Source organism: Schistocerca piceifrons, chromosome 1 (genome assembly GCF_021461385.2).
Source record: "Schistocerca piceifrons isolate TAMUIC-IGC-003096 chromosome 1, iqSchPice1.1, whole genome shotgun sequence".
In the NCBI taxonomy this organism is placed as follows: domain Eukaryota; kingdom Metazoa; phylum Arthropoda; class Insecta; order Orthoptera; family Acrididae; genus Schistocerca; species Schistocerca piceifrons.
In genome coordinates, this window is record NC_060138.1 from 1,192,538,544 (window position 1) to 1,192,566,336 (window position 27,793).

Here is a 27,793-nt window from a genome sequence, read left to right on the forward strand (position 1 = left end):
GAAGAACTGCGTGTATGCCCTCGATAGGCATCGTGACAGAAAAAATGACGAACACAGGTAATTGTTTTAAAGTATCTTTTATTGTCACAAAAAGTTGGAGTTTCCTAACCACAGTCCAAGGTGGATGGCATAAGCTTCTACTACATCTTCGTGAAGAGCCTGCTGCGGACACTGCAGTGTTTCTTTCAAGACGGCCAACAGCCGTTTTGAGAACGCTGCATGCAGACGTTCCCGGTCTGATAAATCTCAAGTGGCCCTGCTATATCACCCGATATTAATCCCGCGGAGAATGGGACTACTTGCAGCAGCGGATGTAACGCAGCACTCAAAACCCTCCCAATTTAGTAGCTTTATGTGATCTAATCATTTATGATGGCTTCCGCAGAGTAAGGCGTACTTATAGGAACTTGCGGTCTTTCTCGCTGAATTGTGAGTATTATCCACGGCAGTTATAAGAGTGGAAAAGTATGAAAGGGAAGCAGTGGTTGGGAAGGGAGTGAGACAGGGTTGTAGCCTATCCCCGATGCTATTCAATCTGTATACTGAGCAAGCAGTAAAGGAAACAAAAGAAAAATTCGGAGTAGGTATTAAAATCCATGGAGAAGAAATAAAAACTTTGACGTTCGCCAATGACATTGTAATTCTGTCAGAGACAGCAAAGGACTTGGAAGAGCAGTTGAACGGAATGGACAGTGTCTTGAAAGGAGGGTATAAGATGAACATCAACAAAAGCAAAACGAGGATAATGGAATGTAGTCGAATTAAGTCGGGCGATGCTGAGGGAATTAGATTAGGAAATTAGATAATTAAAGTAGTAAAGGAGTTTTGCTATTTGGGGAGCAAGATAACTGATCATGGTCGAAGTAGAGAGGATATAAAATGTAGACTGCCAATGGCAAGAACAGCGTTTCTGAAGAAGAGAAATTTGTTAACATCGAGTATAGATTTAAGTGTCAGGAAGTCGTTTCTGAAAGTATTTGTATGGAGTGTAGCCATGTATGGAAGTGAAACATGGATGATAAATACTTTGGACAAGAAGAGAATAGAAGCTTTCGAAATGTGGTGCTACAGAAGAATTCTGAAAATTAGATGGGTAGATTACATAACTAATGAGGAGGTATTGAATAGAATTGTGGGGAAGAGGAGTTCGTGGCACAATTTGACTTAAAGAAGGGATCGGTTGGTAGGACATGTTCTGAGGCATCAAGGGATCACTAATTTAGTATTGGAGGGCAGCGTGGAGGGTACAAATCGTAGAGGGAGACCAAGAGATGAATACACTAAACAGATTCAGAAGGATGTAGGTTGCAGCAGGTACTGGAAGATCAAGAAGCTTGCACAGGATAGAGTAGCATGGAGAGCTGCATCAAACCAGTCTCAGGACTGAGGACCACAACAACAACATCCAGAACACAGACAGTTAGCCGGTATTAGCACTGTGTCTACTGTGGGTGGATTTATGCGGAGCGTAGTGAGTTTGTTTTATACTGCACTGAGCTATGGCTTCAGTCATTATTAATATCAAGCTGTTGGGCAGTGCAGTAACGAGTACCGGGGCGCAATAGACAGCGTGGTGCGTCGCTTAGGCGCATTTTTAACACAGCAGAGCCCCAGCCCCTTGCGAATGGCCGTTATTAATACCATCGGCGCCGTGGGAGTTTCACAGAGAACGGCAGGGCACGACACACAGTGCGCATGCGCAGTGCGGCGCGGCGCAGGCGGACGCACGCGAGTCGAGGTGAGGCGAGGCGAGGCGACCGCGCCAAATTACAGGGGCCAGCCAACAAAAGGTGCGCCGTGGCGCGGGGGAGGGGGAGGGGGCGCGCCGGCACGCCTCCATTATACGGCTAATGACACCTCGGCGGGCCAGGCCTGTAATAAAAACCCCGGCGGCGCGCCCAGGGAAAACTGAGACCCTCCTGCTGGATCACACGCTAATTCTGGCACTGGCCGTGTGGCGGCGCCGCACACGAGCCTCACACCCGACGTACGCCACTGTCCGTCACGGCGAATCCACACTGAACCACAAAGTACGTGAACTTCTTTGTTGCCTAGTGGGGCAATTTACAGTGGAAGAGACTACCTGTACGAACTCTGAGGGATGTTGCCTTACAGCAAAACTAACCACTTCGTTTTCAATGTTATAGAGGGAACGTCACACGTCGCGAGCTCGGTGCCAAGCTGTGCTTTAAACCTCTGAAGTGTTGCAATATCAGAGATTGCTCGCATTTGATCAGCGAGACTAGTCGAAAATAAATCAAATAATTCGTGTTTTGTCTGCAGATCAACTACAATGGTTTGCTATCGGTACACACGGTTTTCTCTTAAGTGCTTCACTCACAAGCGCATTGCAATCATATTTCTGTGGCAATTTCTAGCACAAAATATTGCACCTCTTTCAATAGCCCATGGAAGGACTGGTTGGAATTGGGGATCAAGGTCGAAGAAAAGCAAAGTTGGAGGAACAAATATACACCGACAAATATGCCTGAGATCAATGACAGAGAGGAATACAGGAAAAGATTAGAATGTCACCAGTGGAGCCGCCAGGAGAAAAGGAAACTGAAGATCTCGGAAGAAGGGCGGGACAGAAGAGAAAGAATGAAGAGGTTCTGGGAGAAGAAGAGGAAAATGCAGTCCACGAAGGGGCTACCCGTGGTCCTACAGAGGCCGTAACGCAAGAAGAAGAAGAAGAAGAAGAAGAAGAAGAATAGCCCATGGAATGATTCTTTCCCTAAGACTACATCAAAACATGTCGAGTCTCCACACGGATTAGGCTCCTACCAGTTAGACTGACACACAATCTCTCTCTCTTCCCTAGCAGTTATCCTCTCGTACAGGCGTCCATGTTTTTCTTATGATTTAGTGAATTTATTGTTATCTCACTTTGTACTCGATACCTTCTCTATCGCGACAGCAGTCAGTTACCTTGTGAATCGTGCAAACTTTGTTGTCTGCGTTATCATTTATGAACTGTTTATGTGCTGCATGTTCTGACTGGGGGACCAGCCAAGCATTTGCCTAAATGTGGACACTGGACTCGCATTCTGGAGGACGATGGTTCAATCCCGCGTCCGGCCATCCTGATTTAGGTTTTCCGTGATTTCCCTAAATCGTTCCAGGTAGATGCCGGAATGGTTCCTTTCCTGTCCTTCCCTCGTTGAGACCGATGACCTCGCTGTTTGGTCTCTTCCCCCAAACAATCCAACCCTAAATGTGGGTGGAAATACGCCTAAAAACCACACTCAAGCTGACGGTTTACCAGACCATTGTCGTTAACTCGCTTCGCGGTTCGTTCCTTGATGGACTTGCCTCTGTCTCTCCCATGCCAGCGCGTTAATTTGTACAGAAAGACATGTAACGACATACGACAAATTTTGTGCAGATTACTCCACGAATCACTCGACGTGCTACTGAAATCTACATACATCACTCTTCCGATAGATCATGCTACGACATGTACTTGGGACTACACTTCCATACTAAATTACATTTTCTAATCGACTCCGGTTTACATTATACCATTTTCAAGCCTCTCCATCGTACCACGTAATCACCTGCTGTCACCATTAACTTGATAAGCAGAAGAGAAGCATTAGCATGGTGGACATCTGGAGTGTGAGTGTTATGGTGTTTGTATTTAATGTGCAATATTTATCATGGTACATTGAAGTTTCTGGTATTGGTCATGATGGGGAATTTTGTTCTGGGGTTGGGTGGATTTTGTCCCAAATTCCTGATGAGTAGGTGGTTGGAGTCGGTGGTTTGGTGGAAAAATTTTATGGATTTCTTTTGAATGATTTCCGGAATTATAAGTATGTTATGATTTGTGGAGATGTCTCTGTTTGATTGGTACCGGCTAGCATCAGCAGCAATTCTTAAGTATTTGTTTTGTACTCTTTCTACCTTTGCTGTATTGGTATCTGAGACCATTGACCAAATTTCAGAACCGTAGGTGATGGCTGGTTCGATAACCATCAGCGCGGAGAAGACGCAAGCCATACTTTTTACATACAGAAGGATACCTGCTAACCACATCTGGTTCAGTGATAAAAATCTCCCATGGTCAGACACTTAAGTACCTTGGCATCAATATAGACAAGAGAATGACATTTCGAGACCATGTCACAGACATCTGCAACAAGGCTACAGAGTCTACCACATTATAGGCAACAGAATAAACATGCGAACCGAAAAGAAGATCTTTTTAAAAACAATAGCTCCGCCAATGCACTGCCGTTTTATACCTTGTGTACGCGGAACTACTGCCATCTGTACATGTGCCTATCACTATCCCATGAGTTTTGTTCGCCTCAGTGTATTCGCCGAATGTACATTTAAAATGACGGGATATCTATAAGATCTTTCGAGCGATAAACCAGGAGTGAGGAAGTGATATCCTCCTTGTAGAATGGGCCTCTATTGGTAGGCAGATGCAGCACATCCATCCATCCATCCATCGGGCATGCGGCCGACGGCAATGTCTCCCTCCGCCCCCACCTCCCAATCCACCTTCTCTTAGAGCGCCCTCGGCGCACGAAACATCCGTTAGCGGCGATAATCTGGCTCCGCAGCCATTTCAAGGCCCGCTGAGTAATCGCATTACATTTACGAGCCAGCTCGCTACATCAGACGGCCCGGCGGCGAATTAGCGCGCTCTGCTCGGCACCGTAAATTCGCCCACCCGAATATCAATGAAGAGCGCCGCTACGCGCCAAGTTTGGAGAGGCGGAGAATCAACAACCGCCCGCCACTTGTCGCGGAGCGCAATCAGCGCCAAATTACTCCGATTATTAAATAAATTGCAATTAATAGCCAGGTCGCCCGGAGAAACGCCATGTTAATTGCATTTTAATGACTCATTATACGTGCGCTCCCTGCGCCGCTACCAGCTCCGTTATATCTCTCCCTCTCGCTTCCGTCAACCTGCACTTTCCTTACCCGCCTTTGTTGGCACACACACACACACACACACACACACACACACACACACACAGAGAGAGAGAGAGAGAGAGAGATAGGGGTGGGGGGGTGGGGGGGGACAGGGAGCAGAGAGACGCCGGAGGGGCTGGTTTTAATTGTTATTCCACAGAGCCCTTCCGCTAATTCTCCAAGCCCTACGCGGATTTCCTCCTTTTTCCTCAGCGTTAACTGTGTCCTTTGCCGCAAGTCAAAACTTCTGAAAGTTACAAGAAAACAAAAAAAAAGGAATAATAAACGAGGGACGCCACAGCTAGATAGCTGACTGCGTATAATGAAAGTTTTAAGCCACTTCTCCCGCACCCCCAGGCAACCTCCAGTTTAGCCTCCCTTAATCCGCTGTTGTTTTAATCTCAACCTGCAACTAAACTGAGGCTGTTCTACATTAAAGGCAGTATGCGGAGGGGACCCTTCTGCTTTGTGTGATGAAAATCAAACGACCTAATTACCGCCGGCAACGCCCCTCCAGCTTTGCGGTAGAGGCGATTTTCTTCACCACGCGAGAATACAGCCAATTATCGACCCCTCGTCGATGCGCGTACAAAAAGAGAGAATAAAGAACCTACTTGGTCAACCGTGCCAGACGCAACACCCAAACGTTCCACTGCTCGACTAGTCTTTTATCGGAAACCGGACTACTTGATCAACCGTGCCAGACGCAACAGCTACACATTCCACTTTTTCGTGTATACTCGGGTAATTTTTCCTCGGAAAATGACTTACGATACTTGGAATTAATATCAGTTCATCTCTTTCTATTCTGAAGTAAGAATGGTGAAAAAAGAATCAATGGAAGCGTCCTTAGGTTAAGCAGTTTCTCGCACGTCCGGCTTTTAGGACATACGATATGTTTCGGAATAGTTGAGGAGACCTGAACTACCGAAATATTGTCTGTGTCTCGGCGATATGTCTTTCGAGGAACCTCACTTAGTAACTGCTGGACATATTTATTAGGGCCTATTCTTAATTTTTTTACTGTCCACCGTCAAGAAACGTACCCGAACTGTAGATAGCAGCGGGTTAATTTTACGCCACCATAGATTTGGGACACATAACTATACTTCTAACAACATTCAATTTGTAACGATGTACAAAACAACCTTTTCCGTAAACAAATCGTCTATTCGCAGCTCATAAAATTCGCTTTCGTCACAAGCTACGAGCTTGAAGTAACCCTCTATCTTCAGAAATTTTACAGCGAACTATTTGAAGCAGATGCCACGCACTAGCAAAATCATACTATGCTATCTAGCTCGTTCAAACGGAGGATTAATCTTACTAAACCAGTAGCCTTCAATAATGCCCGTTTTCCAGAGGCGAATTTTACTCCAAATGGTTCAAATGGCTCTAAGCACTATGGGACTTAAACATCGGAGGTCATCAGTCCCCTAGACTTAGAACTACTTAAAACCTAACTAACCTAAGGGCATCACACACATCCATGCCCGACGCAGGATTCGAACCAGCGACCGTAGCAGCAGCGCGGTTCCCGACTGAAGCGTCTAGAACCGCTCGGCCACAGCGGCCGGCGAATTTTACTCCATGATTAATAACTGCCACGGCTGAGTCACAAATAGCGGAGCCTATTAAGACACCGAATCCCTCTCATGCGGCGCACCTACTATACTATTATAATAACGGAAATATACTATTTCGAGGAAACTGGCACATATGAGCAAGAAGTTGAAGAGAGAACCAAAAAATACAGAAGACATTAAGACATAAAAATCTTCGTATTTTTCCATTTGCAGCCGATCTTACTCGCTGCTTCAGCTGTGTTTACCACGTATGTAAGAATGATTATGATCCCTGTTTCGCAATACCAAGAATAAATGACATAAAAATCACCGGTGACGCCCAATATCGGGGAAGTGAAACATGTTTGGCTAAAATAATAACATCCAGTTGCAGAAGACGGACAATTATTATTTTTATCGACATAATAAGAAGCCGGCCGGGGTGGCCGTGCGGTTCTAGGCGCTACAGTCTGGAACCGCGCGACCGCTACGGTCGCAGGTTCGAATCCTGCCTCGGGCATGGATGTGTGTATGATGTCCTTAGGTTAGTTAGGTTTAAGTAGTTCTTTGTTCTAGGGAACAGATGAACTCAGGAGTCCCATAGTGCTCAGAGCCGTTTGAACCATTTTGACATAATAAGAATCTTCCTTAGAAGTAACGATGTTCAACGACAGCATGAGATAAGAAACCAAAAACTGAACAGAGAGGAAGTAAGCATGATCATCGTTTTACAAGTAACGTAGTCCTAAAAAAGAGTAGCAGTAATAACAGCTTCAGATACACACGAACAAATAGAGTGCAGTGCAGAAGCCTGCCGTTCACCTATAGCTTCTTCACTGGGAATAGAACGCGGCAAGAGGAAGATTGGGTAACGGGTGTGGTAAGAGGGGAGAGAGGAAGGGGCGCGGGTTTCTTTGTTCCTCTGCCTCCATCTTCTCTTTCGTCTCTTCTTCCGCCTGCTCCTCTGACTGTCAATCCGCCTAGGTGGTTTCCGTTTCGTCTACCTTGACAGCAGGCCCTCACTATAAGTCAACACAACTCGCGTTATAGCCTGCTGCCTGCGCACGCGAGCCAGCGCCGGCAAAGCGACCGCGTCAGCTAACGTGGGCGTGACGGAACGCGCTCTCTTGCGGCCGGTTTATCTGCATAATGTATGTGACGGCGTTATTAGCTCCCCATACATATTCATTCGAGGGCGACACGAGAGCGCAATATAATTGCCAACTGCCTCCGCAGGGACTTTAACAACAGCACTTATCTGCTCGCGGACGTCACGTCGTGGCGCGGCGCGACCGCATTTACATAGATACGCCGACACGAACGGGTGGGGGGGGGGGGGGGGGGGAAGGGTATCGCAAATTGAAGCCGCGTAATACGTCCCACGTCTGCGAGCTACGCGGCGCTAAATATCCGCGGGAATGGAAAGTGTGTTGCAGGCTGGAAGATTAGTGGAGAAACACGAGGTGTAGGGAAGACGGTGCGAGGAAGGGCAGAGTAATTCGTCACACTCGACGAAGCACTGAAATTGGCGTATGCAGGATGTACGAGCGTAGCACAATGCAAGGCAACACGATGTGAAAACTCCTCATAACAGACGTCACAAAAGTGTTCCACAGTAGATTGCGGCACCAAGATCTTAACATAGGTAAAACTGTAGGAGACAAAGTCAAGCATTTACCATACGTTAAGAAATAAGAAAAGGGTGTAAAAACAGCGCACGTGATGTTTCTCACTTTGTATTCTACCGTTTACGCAGAGAAGCTGGCACTTGTTTCTAAATAACGTATGATTTGAGGGACCACCTTGATGCACAATACAATTTGTACAACCGAAAAATGTTTCGGAATTTTATAATATTCTAAGTAAGTTCTTTTCATTTCTCGATATATTAAAACATGTGCAATGAAACTAAATTAAAAGTGAACACATCATAAGCTATATGCTCAAACATTTAAGCAAATAATCATAACATATAAAACTGTTGTTATGACGTACTGTGATTCAGTTTACTTTCATTGCAGTAGTACTACTACAAGTACTTTCGAAGTACTACAATCAAAAATGACACGAAGTGCGGCTCCAGGAAGCTTATGGTGTTCTCGCAGGCACAGTTTACACAAAACTGCAAGTAAAAAGTATAGGTATTCATAACTTTCGAAACCAAACCAATAGTGGTTAATACATCCTAAATGAACAGTAGTATACTCAGTTCGCGGAGCCTACACGTCCCTAGAAGTTGAATGAATGCAAACGTGAAACTGCTTCTACACTTGAGTCTTTGCCGTGTTGTCAGAAACAGAGCAGCACTAAAGTATCGAATATGGCAGATGTACGGTTAATACAAATATGTTCTTCACTTTACATCTGAGCATTTGTTTAGGCTTTGTCGTGATTTATGGATATTGAGTGAAACAACAAGTTTATTGACACCCGCCAAAATTTATTTTATTTAATTTCCACTACGTGTTTCAGAAATCTGAATTTCCATCATCAGGCGGATTTGCAGGGATTAATGCGAGATGTATGTGCTCTGTTACTATTTTGGGATAACCTCTGGTACTCTTTTGTTATTGTCTTCTTCTACGAGACAATGCTAGAGGCTACTCAAAACTCGTAACAACAAACGCAAACCGCTTTACTCGCCATAAATCTACCTGACGATGGATGTTTAACACGATCACGCCGGCACTACGAATTGTGTTTCTCACTCTGGGGTGGTGGGTGTACTCATTCTTATTTCACGGTGCTGCTTTGCCTGAACCGTAGCCGTATTCGAACGCCGTACTGTACTGTTTTAATATTTTGAGATTTTACTTTGCAACTGGCGTTAAGTCCATTCTTTTAAAACAACCAGATATCACAGACAATAATTTTACACTAAATTAGTCATAAGTGATGTGATATATCATTTGTTTAGACAGCTCTCTCGTTGGAGGGTCACACAAAATTGTATTCACAACTTTTCGTTGCAACTAGCTGCTTGGTAATCCATCATACGTTCACGTACTGCTGGTAGAGTAATTGGTACAGTGGAGCGTGGACCACCGGTGGTACACGCTGCCCATAGTAGTGTCTAGCGTGAGCCGCCGATGATACTCGTCGTCATAAACGAGGTAAGACCTCTGATCGGCGTAACAAAAATAAAATGGAACAGCCTGTAGCGCATCGATACTTTCTTCTACAAGGTAACGCTACGGGGTTTAAGTGGCTTATTGGGATGTTACACGGCAAGTTTCCGACTGAAGCAGGGAGTGGTGACCCAGGGCAGTTCAGTTGTGAGAACTTCAACGCCACATTATTTGCTGCCAGACTCCTATCCAGCGCTGCTCGCGAATTAGTGAACAGATGTTTACGAAAGCGTAATTGAGACGTCTGTCTGGACAAAGTAGGGCCGCTTGATGGATGCTGATTGGTGCAGGGGGCGACAGCAGCCAGTGGCCGGGTAGAGAAGAGACGCAGCCGGCATAATCAACCCTTTACGGCGTGGCGCGACAACTCATTCAATTGTGCGCGGCTAGCGTGGAGCGTCCGCGCCGGCATATAACGCGCTAATACGCCGCCATAATGGAGCAGTGGCGGGTTCCGCCGTAATGATAATTTGCGCCGCCGGCGGGGGTTAATAAATAGCGAAAACGCGAATTACTGCCCCGGCGGGTAGCGCGGAGATTAATCGCGCGCTCGCCCTTATTTACGATTTATGAATGATTTACGGGCGCAATCAAGTCCTGCGCCTAGGCCCAATTACCAGTCCAGTCCCCGGCGCGGCCGACTCCTGGATAATATTTATTAGCAATCCTGGCTACGCCGCGTGCCATCCGCGTATCTACCTGCCCTGCAGGCCCTCCCACTGCCCGCCAGAGAGCATTTGCAACTCTACTAGAACCTCTTCTGCAGAGCTCTAAAAAGAGTACGTATATTCAGCCTCCATATTTACCCTCGAGAACTCACTGAAGAAGAATAAAAAGTGGAAGGAACTACGGCAAGTTGGAAACAACCATAATGGCGTGCTGGAAAACACGAAAAGATTAACCCTTCGGACTCTTGAGTGAGGGCGGGCTGATTGCGATTAGAAACTGGGCCTTTCCGCATTGCGTCACATTGCAGTAACTTCACCTTATCTGTTTCAGAATTTGCCACGCATCTTCGAATCTCTCCAGGCAGATACACGAAAATTACGGTCAGTCAAATTTGCACAAATACAAAAACGTACACTACTGGCCATTAAAATTGCTACAGACGCGAAATTCAACGGACAGGAAGAAGATGCCGTGACATGCAAATGATTAGCTTTTCAGAGCATTCACACAACGTTGACGCCGGTGGCGACACATACAACGTGCTGACATGAGGAAACTTTCCAACCGATTTCTCATACACAAACAGCAGTTGACCGCCGTTGCCTGGTGAAACGTTGTTGTGATGCCTCGTGAAAGGAGGAGAAATGCGTACCATCACGTTTCCGACTTTGATAAAGGTCGGATTGTAGCCTATCGCGATTGCGGTTTATCGTATCGCGACATTGCTGCTCGCGTTGGTCCAGATCCAATGACTGTTAGCAGAATATGGAATCGATCGGTTCACGGTGGTAATACGGAACGCCGTGCTGGATCCGAACGGCCTCGTATCACTAGCAGTCGAGATGACAGGCATCTTATCCGCATGGCTGTAACGGATCATGCAGCCACGTCTCGATCCCTGAGTCAACAGATGGGGACGTTTGGAAGACAACAACCATCTGCACGAACAGTTCGACGTCGTTTGCAGCAGCATGGACTATCAGCTCGGAGACCGTGGCTGCGGTTACCCTTGACGCTGCATCACAGACAGGAGCGCCTGCGATGGTGTACTCAACGACGAACCTGGGTGCACGAATGGCAAAACGTAATTTTTTTCGGATGAATCCAGGTTCTGTTTACAGCATCATGATGGTCGCATCCGTGTTTGGCGACATCGCGGTGAACGCACATTGGAAGCATGTGTTCGTCATCGCCATACTGGCGTTCACCCGGCGTGATGGTATGGGGTGCCATTGGTTACACGTCTCGGTCACCTCTTGTTCGCATTGACGGCACTTTCAACAGTGGACGTTACATTTCAGATGTGTTACGACCCGTGGATCTACCCTTCATTCGAACCTCGCGAAACCCTACATTTCAGCAGGATAATGCACGGCCGCATGTTGCAGGTCCTGTACGGGCCTTTCTGGATACAGAAAATGTTCGACTGCTGCCCTGGCCAGCACATTCTCCACATATCTCACCAATTCAAAACGTCTAGTCAACGGTGGCCGAGCAACTGGCTCGTCACTATACGCCAGTCACTACTCTTGATGAACTGTTGTATTGTGTTGAAGCTGCATCCAAGAAGCTGTACACTCCATCCAAGCTCTGTTTGACTCAATGCCCTGGCGTATCAAGGCCGTTATTACGACCAGAGGTGGTTGTTCTGGGTACTGATATCTCGGGACTTATGCCCTCCAATTGCGTGAAAATGTAATCACATGTCAGTTCTAGTATAATATATTTGTCTAATGAATACCCGTTTAACATCTGCATTTCTTCTTGGTGTAACAATTTTAATGGTCAGTAGTGTATGAAATCTGCGCCCAGTATTCAAAAAATGGTTCAAATGGCTCTGAGCACTATGGAACTCAACTGCTGAGGTCATTAGTCCCCTAGAACTTAGAACTAGTTAAACCTAACTAACCTAAGGACATCACAAACATCCATGCCCGAGGCAGGATTCGAACCTGCGACCGTAGCGGTCTTGCGGTTTCTAGACTGCAGCGCCTTTAACCGCACGGCCACTTCGGCCGGCGCGCCCAGTATTCGTAGAAACCAACCGCTCAGCAAGTCAACCTGGGAGTCCCCATAGCTATGTAAACTTCCGAACCCTGCTGTAGTTGCCCCAGGTACCTTGGAGCATCCGACCAAGCAGTTTTGCACCTTGGATTTTCCGACCGGAGCCTCCCCCACTGCCGATTTACGCTAGTCGTTCACCAGCAGCTGAGGCTTTGACCTCGCCCACACCCTTCGTTTCCGTGTAGTTTCGTTGGTTACTCAAGTTCTATACATCTGTGGTCAATGGAAATAAAAAACGAAAGGCAAGCTGTGCATTCTCAAGGATGGTTATCACTACCGCATGCACAGAAAATGTAAGTATACGAACTGGTCGTGCATTAGCTCTGAACAGAGTACGTGCAGAGGCCGTTTAAATAGTGCCAGTGGCGAAATAATGGCTGAATAGCAACGTTATTGCTCTCCTGACTACGCCGGCGCGCAAATTAAGAAACGAGTACGTAACTGCGATTTCCGCATTTTTAAAGAATAATTTAAAGATTCTAAAGATAATGTTTTGCATTTCGTCGCAAATATGCCGGATTACGAGAGCTCCAAGACTGGTTTATGGAGAGATAAAGGAAAGCTGTTAGGACGATCCACAATCCTGTCAGTCTTCCTCTGGCTTTCTTACAAAAACCTGAGTGAGAGATTAAAATTCATAAAATAGGGCAAAAACGTTAATTATTTGCTGCAGCAATGTTGTAGAAATAAAGCAACGTAAAAATAAAAGTAAAATCCATTTAAACGTGCCTGTGTACTATGTGGTTGCCCTACGACTGGAAAAAAATGTGAAAGGATATTCTTACTAGAAAAACGGTTGGAAAATTTACGACTAAAATATTCGTAGTAAAAAACACCACGCTTCGAAAGCGCAGGACATCCCCGGTATGTCCGCAGGGAACTTCGATGACCTCAAAAACTGTCGTTGACTGCTGATTTTGGTCTGCGGTGAGCTCTTCAGATATGTTTCAAACAACTCTACTATAGTAAAGCGAGAGGAGCATTGTCCAGACATAAACGACATTAGTTAGGCATCGCCAAACAGAACTAAAAGTATAGTATACTAAGATGTAAGAACTTGCTTTGCTATGTCATAGACAATTTTTTACTGAGAAAATTATCACAAAATTTTGTTGATGCATACTGAACTCCCTTTTGAGACACTGACAACATTAGTAAAGGGTAATAAAACTTATTTTTTGTTCTCGTGACATAGGAATGGACATTACCATTCTTCTTTCTAAGGATTATTTTGAAATTCCCAACATATAGGTAGTCCCAAGGAATGCCCATGTTTAGAACTTTCTAAACATTTCACGACTCTGAAACAAGAGTTTCCAAGTGGCAGTTCGCAGTGGGCCGAGCATTTTATGGTTTATATTCCTGATATTTGTATCTAGTAAGATTTTGTGTACGTTCTTTACAGCAAAACGAGATTCCTCGGCTAAAGCAGTAATGTGATATACCCGTAAAGTTTGCCGAAAAACTATGCGATACAAAAATGGTTCAAATGGCTCTGAGCACTATGGGACTCAACATCTGAGATCATCAGTCCCCTAGAACTTAGAACTACTTAAACCTAACTGACCTAAGGACATCACACACATCCCTGCCCGAGGCAGGATTCGAACTTGCGACCGTGGCAGTCGCGCGGTTCCGGACTGAAGCGCCTAGAGCCGCTCGGCCACCGCGGCCCGATATGCGATACAATAAGAGAAAGAGTGTAAATACGTTTTCATTGAAATCCTGATCTACAAAATATCCTTATACCCAATGTGCAATCAGCATTTGAATCATCGCTTATCAGTACGTTGTCTTCTGATCAACCCAGCTCGTGCCCACTGTAGCTAGGCTTTATTTGCTGCTTATGCGTCAGCGACCGGTTCACAAATACATTTCAGCTACTACAAACCTTTTAGTACCCCCGCCGTAATAACTGTCGAAACCAAAAGCTGTTTACAAGCGCCCGTGTTTTAAAAACTAATTTATCACCATTTCGAAACTTTCTCAAACAAACACCGTAGCATGAGACTTCAGGGGAGGTCTATTACAGTAATCACTGCAAATTACAGGTCGTGAGGCGGCAATTACCTCGGGCTTCTTGTTTTGCACCTTAACACAGTTTCTCAGTCCCACCTGACAAAAACTGACGTCGTACCTGCTTGTGCAAGACGTAATTTTATAGCACCTTTTAACGCCTCTGGAAGGTTTATGAGTAAGGAGTTTGGAAGAGGAGGAGAATAAAACAGAAAAAAAGACAAGATAGATACGAAACAAGGACAAAGACTGGAACAGGAAATGCACGCGTCTAATGGCAGGCAGTTCTTTACACGCGCCGGATAGCAATCGTAGGCGTGTTCGGCACTTTGCAGCGGTGGTAAATGTCAACCCGCATAGGCCTTCGCGACCCAGTTTTGGAAGCCTGTTTGCCACCACTGCCCACACTCTCCGCACGCAGAGAAATGCCGCAGTCACGAGCTAATGACTCAAACGAGGTCTGCCGTAATGACAGGCGAATCGGCTGTCACGCCGGTCGGACCACGGAGGCGGCGTGGAACGACCTGCGCTATTAACAACGACCTCCGCCGTTGAGTAACCAGTTTTACGACGGTGGAGAACGCGTTAATACAACGGCGACGAAAGCTGTAAGCCAGAACGGGGAAACTAGTTTATTCAACCGGATGCAATAAGTACGATCAGAGTCCTCAGAAAATTGGCGTCAGGATTGCTTTCCGAAAGAACAGAGAGCAGGAGAAAACAGGAAGGCTCTAAACGAGAGGAGATAAAAAAATGTATATATAATAGAGCAGAGGATGACAAAGTCTATTATGAAGACAAAAAAAGCAGAATGTATCTTTGAAAGCAAAGAGAGAAACTTTATTTCGTACACTTGCTTCGCAGTGTTGGCGTTACCGAGGTGCTTAACAAATTTCATTGGCAGACATCGCAAGAGGGCGTGCATCTCGGAGAGGCTTACTATCGAAATTTCGAGAGAGCACTTTCCAGGACGAGTCGGACAACGTAGTACATCCTCCCATATACATTTCGCGAAATGACCCCAACGAGAAAATTCAAGAAATTACAGCCAATACAGAGACTTATCGACAATGATTCTTCCCAAGCGCCATTCGCGAGTGGAACAGGATACGGGGGATCAGTTAGTGTTAGCGAAAGTACCCTTCGCCACACACCATTCCGTGGATATAGATTAAAAAAAAAAAAAAAGCCTTCCTGGATATAGATCCGATGTCAACGAACTAGACAAATATTTAAATGTGCGAGGTGATTTCTCTGTGAGAACAGTTCCGGCTAGATACTTAACCTTTTAGATAGGAATACACATCTTGTTTCTCCAGCAACAATGGTGACCATCTGTGTGACGAGAGGCGGAGGTTATCCCACAGAATCTGGCGTTATATAACATAACACGCAGTGTACAACAGAAAAGTTTGAGAGAGAGAGAGAGAGAGAGAGAGAGAGAACGATGAATTGATGGAAATGAATCTACAGAAACATGGAAAACCGTAATCAGAATGAAGACCACTTTAGGACTCCTTCTCCAGTACGATACTCCTAAATTTTAGTGTCTCTTTTTCACAAGCTTCTAAGCACGTACCTAGTTTGCAAATAGGAAGACAGAAGCCTGATTACATTCTCAGAAAACAAGCTTAAGCAGCTTACGAAACACTATTCATCGACTGGTTTTTAAGTGTTTTATTACCGCACACTTTACACAGCAGCAGTGCACGTGTCACGCTACGACAGAGCTATCTCCCGGAAAATTTGGAGCAATGAAGAAGTGACGCATCGTTTTATACTGTTTGTTGTTGTTGTTGTTGTGGTCTTCAGTCCTGAGACTGGTTTGATGCAGCTCTCCATGCTACTCTATCCTGTGCAAGCTTCTTCATCTCCCAGTACCTACTGCAGCCTACATCCTTTTGAATGTGCTTAGTGTATTCATCTCTTGGTCTTCCTCTATGATTTTTACCCTCCACGCTGCCCTCCAGTTTTATACTGAACTAAGTTATCCCTTGACCCTGTCAGACTTCTCCTTTGTCTTTCCACTGAAAAACATCGGGGTAAAAGCGAAACTCTTAACGCTCTGGAAGCGTGAAAAACTTCCGTGCAAGAGAGGCTGTAACCAATCTGCGCATCTGACGTTTTAATGCGACGCTCATGGGAGCCGGTAGAGAGAAGAGATCCAGGATTCCAGCAGATGACTGCTGCATGGTGTGACGTATTCTCCCGAGTCACGCTTTTCCGTCGAGGGCATCACACGACCGATTGCGATTACTCCACAGTTCCCTCTCTGTATATAAACAGTCTCCCTTGTGGAATGCAGGAACAAACGGTCACAAAATCTCGGTGTTCTTCGAATGCTGTTTCATATGAAGTGCATATGATCCACCAGCCGCCAACGTCGTTTGACCGGTGGCTTGCGACATCAGCAAGGCTGCAGGTTCGATTATCGAAACAGCGAAGTATTTGGTCACTGGTAATACAAACGAAGGTTCGGCGCGATCCAGCAAATTCTTCACGAATGGCTAGAAATTACCTCTTGCCTCTTGCAGCTAGAGGAAGTTTGGTTCAAATGACTCTGAGCACTATGGGACTTATGAGGTCATCAGTCTCCTAGAACTTAGAACTACTTAAACCTAACTAACCTAAGGATATCATACACATCCAAGCCCGAGGCAGGATTCGAACCTGGGACCGTAGCGGTCGCACGGTTCCAGACTGTAGCGCCTAGAACCGCTCGGCCACTCCGGCCGGCCTAGAGGAAGTTTATGATCAACAATCGCAAAGAAGTGATCGCAATTACCGGCGCATTTTTTATAGCTCTGCTGATCGACTACTTTTTCAGTGATATCGTCTCCCATCGTGTTTACCTATGCATCATTTCCGAATATTGGTGGGAACAGGAGAGTTATCTTGCGGTTCAGAGCGCGTTACTACCTACTTCCGTATCATTCAGAAAGTTATGATTCCGTCTCTCCCCCTGAAGAATTGATGCCAATGTAATGATGTCTGAACTAGTCAGCTTGTAATAAGCGGAATAATTATTAACAGTATTATAAATAAAACGCCGAATAAAAGCGCAGTGGTAAGTGATTTTCGTGCCTAACGAGTTTACAATGTGTAAATAATAGCACGACTGCGCGCGGAGTAATTTGGGAGGAGACAGTGAGCTGCCGCCGACCATGTATCACTGTGGAGTGACGCCACGCTGTTTGCCGTAGCCACACAAGGAATAATTAGGCCCACCTGCGGCCCCGTTCCAGCCGCGTCCACATAACAGCCCGCTGTCGACGCGCCCCCCTCTTCTCTCCCTATCGGTCCTTGCTTTGGCGGTCAACGTCGCCGCTGTACGTGCGGTGGAAAAAACCTTCGATGACAGCTCAGAGCTGGCCCACAAATTATAGTTCCAGCCTAAACTAATGTTCTAAACCTGCTAAATTTTTATCCCATTTTTACAGAAAGTGAGACACACACAACGTGCAAAGTAGAAGTACAATGTATGATAGGTAACAGCAAGAGGAGGGAAAAATTGTGTGTGTGGCAACACAAGGCGGAATTTTTAAAAGCAAATGCAGAACCACCTCATATTATTGCCCAGTAACTTATAACGGAACATGATCCTTTGGTTTTACCTTTCCTCAACAGTACCTGTCGATACCAGTAATATTTTTCGAATTTTGGGGAGGTCAATGTATCTCAGCTGCTTTTCTGAAAACTTTTATATAATTTATACACAGTGTTATGATTCAAGTTAAAATTTATGAAAAGGAATTACTTTATTTTGGATGTCACAATCCGTAAGTACTAGCTCTGAGTGTACAGTTAATTTTTTTTTGAAACATTTGAAATTACGAAATATTTGGTACTCTTAAAATTTCTATTACTGATTACGCAGTCTAGTACTACTACTAGTACTGTTTACTGTGTTTATTTCTGCATTCATTTATGAAATAATAATCGAAGTTGACAGAAATTCATTTGTCAAGAAGAATTGTAAATGCTTCGGAATATGGTTCTTAGCATAGAGTAAGGTAGTAGCAAGCATGCCTCAGATGTGATGGGACGTACTTTTGTATTTTGGGCGATCAATGTAATTTCGACTTTGTTAATGTGAGAATTCAAAATACCGTATGATGTACTACAATGTGTCAAAATATATTAACGTAACAACAAAAATTCTGCAATAATAATCTTCAAATTTATTCAGATCAATTCAATCACTAGGACCTAAAATGTGAGAATTTCAGCTTCAAGACTCAGACCCCCTAGACAGGAAGAACTGGAGCCAAGTCTACACGAAAAGGTAAATAAACTAGAAAGTTTGTCATCTTCGCTCCTCCCATTTTTTTTTTTTATAAGAGACTTCGCTTATTGTGGACAATAACTCAACTTAGCGATTGTAGTTTCCCCCCCTCCTTTCTATCTACGGAACAATCTGCTGTGGTATTCTTATTTCTTTATAAGTTATCAGAAGTAAATGTAAGAGAACGTGCTAAAATGGTAACCAGCACGAGAAGTTGACAAACAAATCTATGCAGTCATTTCCTTTGTTTACTTTTTTTTAGCTAGCAGCGTCGAATGTCAGAAAGACTGATGCCTTTGTAACATCTGCAAAAACGAAGTCAATTTTCGATGTCTTTAATCTCATCATCGGAAAATGCTGCTACACATAACCGGATCCGAGAATAATACACACGCCATCGTAAACTAGTATTAAAGGCAGTAAACCAACAATTATCTCGGTAAACAGTAACGCGCAGATGTGATGAAAATGTTGGGTGGTGCCACGTGAACAGTTTGTATTACCTCTCCGTCATGTAGCGGCCCATAACTCTCGCCGATTACAAACCCGCCGGCAACTGATTGCAGCTTTGTTCGCGCACCCTTTCCCGGCTGGCCCGTTGTTATTGCCGGCCTGTTATTGTTACACGTTATGGGCGGGTGCTCTAGGTTTTGACACAGCTGGTGCGGAAACTCCGGTGCAACAAAGGCAGCGGGGGAGGGCACGGGCGGACGAGTTGGGCTCTATCGGGAGGCGGAGGGTGAGGAGGGAGGGCGAGGAGGGTAGCAGGGCGTAATGAAAACTAATGAAGCAGCCGCCACAAAGGCGAGTAGCAAAAAGCGCCTGATGATGTGGTAATCCAATAAACGGGCACTGGCCCCAGTGATATTAACCCGCGCGCAGACTCTAATAAAAGCCGCATCATAAACCGCTTAATCGCCTGTCCGTCGGTGTCTGCGGCACTGCAGCCCTGCCGGATTTTCGGCGACCTTGTTTCAAAGCGCGCCCTGTTTTCCCTTAATTCCCCCGGCCGCTCCCCGGGCTCCACCGCCGTAGCTGGCGGGGGTTGGCCTGCGAAATAAAAGGAAGCCAACTCTGCCCCTATTTCTTTGTTGGCTGGGACCTCCCGGCGTGCTGATTAATCCGGTTTGCGATCGGACTGTGATCTATTTTTCATTCACCTCTCTCTCTCTCCCTCCCTCTCTCTCTCTCCCTCCCTCTCTCTCTCCCTCCCTCTCTCCCTCCCTCTCTCTCTCTCTCTCTCTCTCTCTCTCTCTCTCTCTCTCTGTGTGTGTGTGAGTGTGTGTGTGTGTGTCAGAGAACCGAGTGCTATATTCCCTGGTCAGTCGTAAAGCTAACTACTGACAAGTGAGGACAGAATGACAGGAGTTTTATGTCACACGATTCAGGTAATTTCCATTTCTTCTAACTGACAAAGCGTGCCTGCGTATTCCCAATACTTGCAGCCGATATTCCTCAGCTGCTACTTTTTTCCTCAACTTTCAGATAATAAAAACAATTAGTCGTCTGTTTCCAACAGACGAGTAACAGTAATAGTTACTCTCATCTACCAGATAAATAGTACTGAATTGCCTTCGTATCCACAACAAAATCATCGCCGGATAATTTACTTGAGGTCTTGCAAAGGAAACACTTTCCTGGTGCATAGTAAGCCACGAACCGAATTTCCGCTTCTGAGGCCTCCATCAGGTGACAATGATGGCCTCCTAAGAAGTGGAAAGCCGCTTCGTTATTAAACAAAATAGTACTTGCAAAACATCACGGAAGTGTTTCGTTTTACTGTCAGGTTCTGGCAAGTACCGACGGAGAGTTCAGGTAATATTCCTTTGTAGTTCCTACACGAATAGACGGTTCGAAATAGTACGCATGCTTTAAAAATGTCGTAGATTCTAGCTCTGTTTCGGGGAATGGGTGCAGCACTCAAATGCACCATTACTGTTTATCAGTGTGTGCTCATACAGAGATAGAATATGATATATCGAAAAGTGTGCGATTACGTAAATGCGAATAACTAACCACCCCTAACAGCTGCCACTAGTGTACCGACGTACGGTAGAACTTCGCTGCAAAAACAGCCTTGATGCGGTCGAAGGACAAAGATTAATTTTAAATAAATACAGCACGTAGAAACGAAGACGTGGTATACGAATAGAATCTTTTACAGGGAACTGCTATTGTGACAAGGAGAACATCTGGTCATCGGAATTTGTCAAAGTAACGAAAAGAAGCGAAATTAATGAACAAAATTCGCTTTCCTCGTTGCACGCAATTTTTTTCTAACGTCTTCAACTAGCTCAACGTACCAGAAATAATCGTTAGACTATATAAAACGGGGTAAATATGAAATGATATTAGTGAAAGTCTTTCGACAATTTACACTACTTCTAGTAAAGAAGTGTTCCAATTGTGCATTAATTCCAAATATCCAGTCCAAAAATCAAAGCGATTGCAGAGAACACAGGGCATTTCTGATGACGACAAAAAGATTTTACATTAACGTGATAAAAGAAATAGTTGTAATAAAATTACAAATGATTTCCGCAGTCGTCACATCAAATACGGTATCCAAACTTCTTAAATTACTACTCATAGTGATGGCAGATATGGAAACACAATTACGTAGATATTTTCTGCACGCTCATCTCTTCTTCCAGCTCGCACTTTTGAGTTTCTGCACAAGCCAGTCACGCTTCCGGAATTCTAATTACCATCGCAGTCCATGAGCACGAGTATAATCCGTTATTATTTCTCGTATCCTGAACCGTCTACCAGCCCGAGTAACGACGTATTCCTCATGCAGCCTTGGACGTATCATTAGATTTAAAAAAAAAAAAAAACGCAGCATTTCGCTCCCATCTGTGTTCCACCACTACCAAGACGTCGAATCGAATTCAGCGATAATGCTTTTTACTCCGTTCATCGCGTGTTACTGCTTCCATATTAAGACGACGCTTAAAAAGTAAGGGGGCCGAACCGCTGGCGATTTCTCGGCGCAGTTTCTCGTTCTGCCGAGTCGGCGCCTAATTTTCAATTCCGCTCGACAACTCAATAAGCAGGTTTTAATTAGAATCGTTAACCGCTTTACGGCCGGCTGGAACAACAGGTGGATTTCGCGCTCGCGGCAAATATAATTGCGATTTAATCTCGACTCGCGCTGGGCGGCCGACCAAACCGCCAGCTCCGGTTCCGCCGAGGCCCTGCAGCTAACGCGCAACACGGCAATCGCCGGGATGTTACGACACCGGAAAAACAGCGATCAATTCGTGTTAGCCGGCAATTTCGCTGTCGTCAAATTACTCCTTTTGCGCTGTTACTAGCATCGGCGCACGTAGCAAAAAAATAAAAGCAACACAGTGAACATCTGACCACAGCCGGTGTCTTGATCACCGAGTGTTTTCCCTGGCTTGCAACACATTCCGCTGTTGCAACGCTTCGGAAGCCACGACTAGGCTTTGAGAGGGGAAAAAAAAAAAGAAAAAAAGGCCACTTTTTATTCTTTACCACTGACGGCTGGCAGTAAAAGCCTTAATAGCGTTCGCAAACTTATGGTCAAATAAGTGAAATGTTTACACGACTGTCGGGTATCCGTTACGCTCTGAAAGTTGCTTGAAAGGTTATCTAGGCAACGGCTAAGACGAAGAAAACACCAGTATCGATTAGCACAACACAATGTGCATTCGCCGCTTCGCTCCGATGATTGCCTTACACTTAAGTGTTTGCCGTCTTCCTTGTTAGATTACTATCTTTTCAGCTGTCTACGTGATATAGGTCCGAACAATTTCATTACCACAACTACTTTCTGTACCTTTTATCCAATTACAGTGCAGTAGACAAAACGCTCTTACTTTGACGAAAGAGTTACAAACATAAGTGGACATTAACGTCGTATAGTTCAAACATTCTTAATTGCTATACTACTCTAAAACGTGCAACCTATGCTCGATCCACGTGTCCCGTTAATTCGTTGCTCAAGTCCGACCTTGCGACAATATCCATCACTGCCTTCTTAAGTTGCTATCCAGACATAGGTGATGGTCGAGAGCTCGAATTTTCTTAGAGAATTAAAGCGACTAGTGGGCCGAGAACAGTTAATACAACAAATCCGTCGTAAAATACTGCTTGGAGCTCATAACAGATTTACACAAAAAAAGACGCGCCCAAAGAATGTCTATAACCGAAGCATGATTTGAACAGAAATGTTCGAAGAGGGGAAGTTTAAGATCAGTATTTGGCTGTACGAAACCTATCACCGAACAAACCAAAATCCAGGAGCTGTGGCCAAATTTCACCACACTGCGTTTCTGGCTGTTTCAGTTTATCGGAGGAAACTTACAGGGTCACTGTGGAACATAAATCTCGTTCGAGACTGATTTTAGGTAGAGACGTGCAACTGTTGACTATCCCATCATTTGCTTGGAGAACAGTCACAAACATTACAAAATGTTCTACCTTAGAAACTTCCCTGTAAATTAAAACTGTGTACCAGACTGGGATTCGAACGCAGGACCTTTGCCTTCTGTGGACAATGGCCCTACCAACTGAACTATCCAAGCACGATTCACGATTCGTGCTCATACCTCTGCTTATAAAAGTATCTCATTTCCTACATTCCGTTCACAGAAGTTCATTCCCGAAATAGATTCGGTTCTATATTTCTTCTGGCAACGGCCTTGCCGCAGTGGATACACCGGTTCCCTTGAGATCACCGAAGTTAAGCGCTGTCGGGCGTGGCCGGCACTTGGATGGGTGACCATCCAGCCGCCATGCGCTGTTGCCATTTTTCGGGGTGCACTCAGCCTCGTGATGCCAACTGAGAAGCTACTCGACCGAATAGTAGCGGCTCCGGTCAAAGAAAACCATCACAACGAACGGGAGCGCTGTGTGCTTACCACACGCCCCCTCCTATCCGCATCCTCAACTGAGGATGACACGGCGGTCGGATGGTCCCGATGGGCCACTTGTGGCCTGAAGACGGAGTGCTAAAAGGTGAAGCCATGCGGGGCAGCCGCGTGATCCTAGAAGCCTTGTCACGGTTCACGCAGCTCCCGCCGTCGGAGGTGTGTGTGTGTGTGTGTGTGTGTGTGTGTGTGTGTGTGTAGTCCTTAGCGTGACTTAATTTAAGTTACATTAAGTAGTGTGTAATTCTAAGGGCTGATGACCTCAGCAGTTTGGCCCCCACAAGAACTTACCACGAAATTCTAATAAAAGGTGAAATACATGATCACAACAAAGTTAACACAATCACAGGTAGTTGCCCCTGGACTGTAAACCAAAGCCTTTAATGTCGCGTGCCTGCATCTCGTGGTCGTGCGGTAGCGTTCTCGCTTCCCACGCCCGGGTTCGATTCCCGGCGGGGTCAGGGATTTTCTCTGCCTCGTGATGGCTGGGTGTTGTGTGCTGTCCTTAGGTTAGTTAGGTTTAAGTAGTTCTAAGTTCTAGGGGACTTATGACCACAGTAGTTGAGTCCCATAGTGCTCAGAGCCATTTCTTTAATGTCGCCATCAATTTCTGCTGCAAACGGTTCGTTCGAATACATCTACATATACATGGATACTCTGCAAATCACATTTAAGTGCCTGGCAGAGGGTTCATCAGACCACCTTCACAATTCTCTATTATTCCAATCTCGTATAGCGCGCGGAAAGAACGAACACCATGGCGTCTTCTTCAAACACAGTTACCAAGGCGGCAAGTAACGAAAGAGAAGGTGGATGGTGTTTAGCTTGTAATCAATATACTGTTCGTCACAGACAAGGAATTAGGTTTTCAGAGCCAGAACAGTTAAGGAAAATAGCTTTAACCTGTACAAGTGAGCAAACAATTGCTTCAAATAATTTAGGGAACTCTGACACAGTCAAAGTAAGTTCGCCGAGAAGGGAATTGAACCCTGCCCCTTCTGAACGCTTGCGCCACATCATCCAATGAAGCGGCAAGTAAAACAAAGTCGATCACAGCGTGACGACAACTAGCTCTTAATTCGTAGACACTTTATTCACTGTGCACTGGAATTAATTAAACAGAGGGATAGAACTAATGTAATTGTGTCGTTACATTTTTCACCCGAGTACTCTGGTGCCGCACAGGACCGGTCGACAATTGCCCCCCCCCCCATCCTCCTCCTCCCCCCCCCCCCCCCACACACACGAGCGCCGCCATCACTTTTTTACGCACGCGCTAATAATTGCATTATCTGTGCGCGCCATTTTTTTTTATTCCGCCGGCGTCCGTCAAGTATAATGGAACGCCCTCCACCTACCAACCAGCCCATCAACAATTCTTCGCAACGATCCGTCCGCGAGCCAGCGGACGTGTTTTGAAACAAACATGAACCGCTGTCAGCGCCCATATTTTTTATCCGGCCGCAAATAGGCACAACAAAAATGAATCTCTATAAACAAGCCCGAATGACGCGCGGCGAGAATACACGTTCGCGAACGCACGAGCGCAGATGCGTCCACAATACGAACGCAAAATAAAAAAAAAAAGGTTGGGGGGAAAAAACTGCGGGTAGAGAAAAAAAGGGGGTAGCGAAGTTATTTGCGCTGACATGTAATCGAGGGCCCTCCGATGCAAAGCGGCGAGCGGCGCTCAGCCGTCATTTCACACGCCAGCAGCTAACGTGTCAGCACCAGATGGCTCGTGCCAACTTGTCTCTCGCCCACGCAGCAAGAATTAATTAATGATAAATGAACCGCGCTGCGGCTGCCAACGGAGGTGTCGATTTGTCTCCACACCCCTCCTTTTAACACACACGCACACACACGCACACACACGCGCACACACACACATCAAGTAAATGTTAGGCGTTCTGCTAGATACAAATGAACACGATTGCACGCGAGGCGTGTAATTGACGTCTTTTCGAAAACCTGATTGTAGTCTGTTGTTTGGCCTTTTCGAAAACCTGAGTGTAATTTGTTGCTTAGCCGAAAGTGGTGGTTTGAATAGAGTGGCATACATCTATTGAGACAAATCACGAGTTTTCAAAAACATCAAAATGTATCAATAATAGTCACATTAAATTAATGTTAGACATTTGTGTTCTATTGCCGTGAAGAGACTGCCTCCCCGAAACTCGTGTATTATTAAATGTGTTTTAAGACGGAAGTTAAAAGTCCACTCTTTTGTACAGAAACTTGTGTGACAATTGAAAGGCATTACAACGTTAGTCAAATGTAGCGTGTTCAGAAATAATGGCACTATAAACTATAATTTCATTTAATTACGAAAGGGTTATCTTGAGTACAGGACTAACGAGATGGTTTTAAGGGCGAATAAGAAAAATTTAATGACGGAAGATAGTGGACAAATATTTTACTTACGGCCACGGTCTGGGAGAACACACGGAACATACAGTAAAAAACATGTGAACGTTCTAGAAACCATTTAGCTTATCACTAAGTTTCCGTCACTACATTGTCGACTACTAAAGTATGGAAAGTTCAGATCCATACTCAATATCACTGTTAGGTCTAAATTTGTTCCAAATTGCAAAACATAGATCACCATATCGCCAGTATGTAACAGGATTAGTTTAGGAACAAGACTTCACGTTTTCCATCTTGTCCTTTGCTTAGTTGTGCTCTTAGACTATCATTCAGGATGCTTTGGCGTCATTAACCGAAATCATTCAGTGTTCCATTTCCATGCTGAATATGCGACAAGTTTCCAAAGCCTATACAAATAAGGTGTTTTTTTAATGACGTCACTTCTTTATAACGGGGAAGAACCCAGTGCAGTGTCCGTGTAGAAGACAGACAAAAAATCGGAGAACAAGTTATTTACTCGAAGACCCCCTACCATTAAATAACAACAGTACCGCTTCAGTTCATCCGAGTTCCATTTCAAACTCGTAAAAGCATACATAAAATTCAGATGATTTTTCTTTTCTGTGAGAGCCTTTTTTACCATGAAATCAACAGTAAAAAGCAAACAATTTGGAACGCACTTTACATAAACCGTTGAAATAAGCAGTACCAATACAAATGCAGAAATCTTTTGGCTGCGCCTTCTAACTGACAGTCTTACTCCCTACGAGATGCGCATGAAAAGAGTAGAAAACAAAGCAAAATAAAACCACAAAGCTGTTAATTCTATTTGATGCTGAGAGGTATCAACTCGATAAACCGGGAAGCGTACCTAGTACGCGGAGAGACGCAAATTACCAACGGGTGACTAGTACTCTGAATGTTGAGGCAGAGAGCAAAATTTCCGCCCGAAAGAGCGCTGATTCGATGAAAGTCCGTGCCTCACAGGGGAGGCAGCGAGCGGCAGCGCATTTGGAAAGACGAGGCCGCGGCTGCGTTAGTTACAAATCAGAGGAGTGCTCAAAGGGAAAAGGGCTGGCAGGCAAACGGGCGCCGGCCCTGCGAACAGAACGCCACGGCTAGCACGACTGTCGCCGTGCGAATTAGCGCAGTAATTGGATCCGCAATCCAGAGCCAAATGAGACGAGCAAGTGTCTGCGGCGCGGCGCGATCAGATAGCGGCAGCGGTGGAGGCGCCCCTACCACGGAATTAAATGAACCCAGAGAGAGAGAGAGAGAGAGAGAGAGAGAGAGAGAGAGAGAGAGAGAGCGAGAAGGGGGGGTTGGAGGTTGGGAGGGGATTTGGCGCGATCGCTGCTGCAGCTGCGGTGTGCGGTTGGCCGCTCGCGCTCATTAGCGTTACTAGCAAGGCGCCAGCACCAACTGTTTAACCATGGTCGTGGGGGAAGGGGCGGCAAGAAAACGCCACTACCAGAGCAGTGGACGCGTCCTCAACCACTGCTAATTACTGAGAGTTACGTAAGTGCGGCCATCATACCCCTGCAGTTTCACTCGAAACGGCAACATTTCCGAAACTGTGTTCGCGGAACACTGGTGTCCCGCGAGAAGTGAATAAGAGCTCCGCGAAAAACTTCCAATAACAAGGCGCTTATTTTACGTTTTTTAAATGTTTAAAAATTTTTATGATTTTTTTTTCTATTCATAACTGAAGTAATCACTGAGCAAATAACTTCCACGGTACCAGAGGGAGCTGTACACTGTACAAGGTAAATACTGCAGAGGAAGACAGAGATTGGAATAAATCGAGCAAATAATTGAGGACGTAGGTTGCAAGCGCTACTCTGAGATGAAAAGGTGGCACAGGTG

At 45.3% G+C, this 27,793-nt stretch overlaps 1 protein-coding gene and 1 pseudogene across 3 annotated transcripts in view; one reads left to right on the forward strand and one right to left on the reverse strand.

The window, feature by feature from the left end:
* Nucleotides 1-27,793, reverse strand: part of LOC124781541 (fibrosin-1-like protein) — a 714,430-nt gene that overhangs the window by 31,595 nt on the left and 655,042 nt on the right. The window lies entirely within an intron of this gene.
* On the forward strand, nucleotides 23,320-23,436 carry LOC124723170 (annotated as a pseudogene).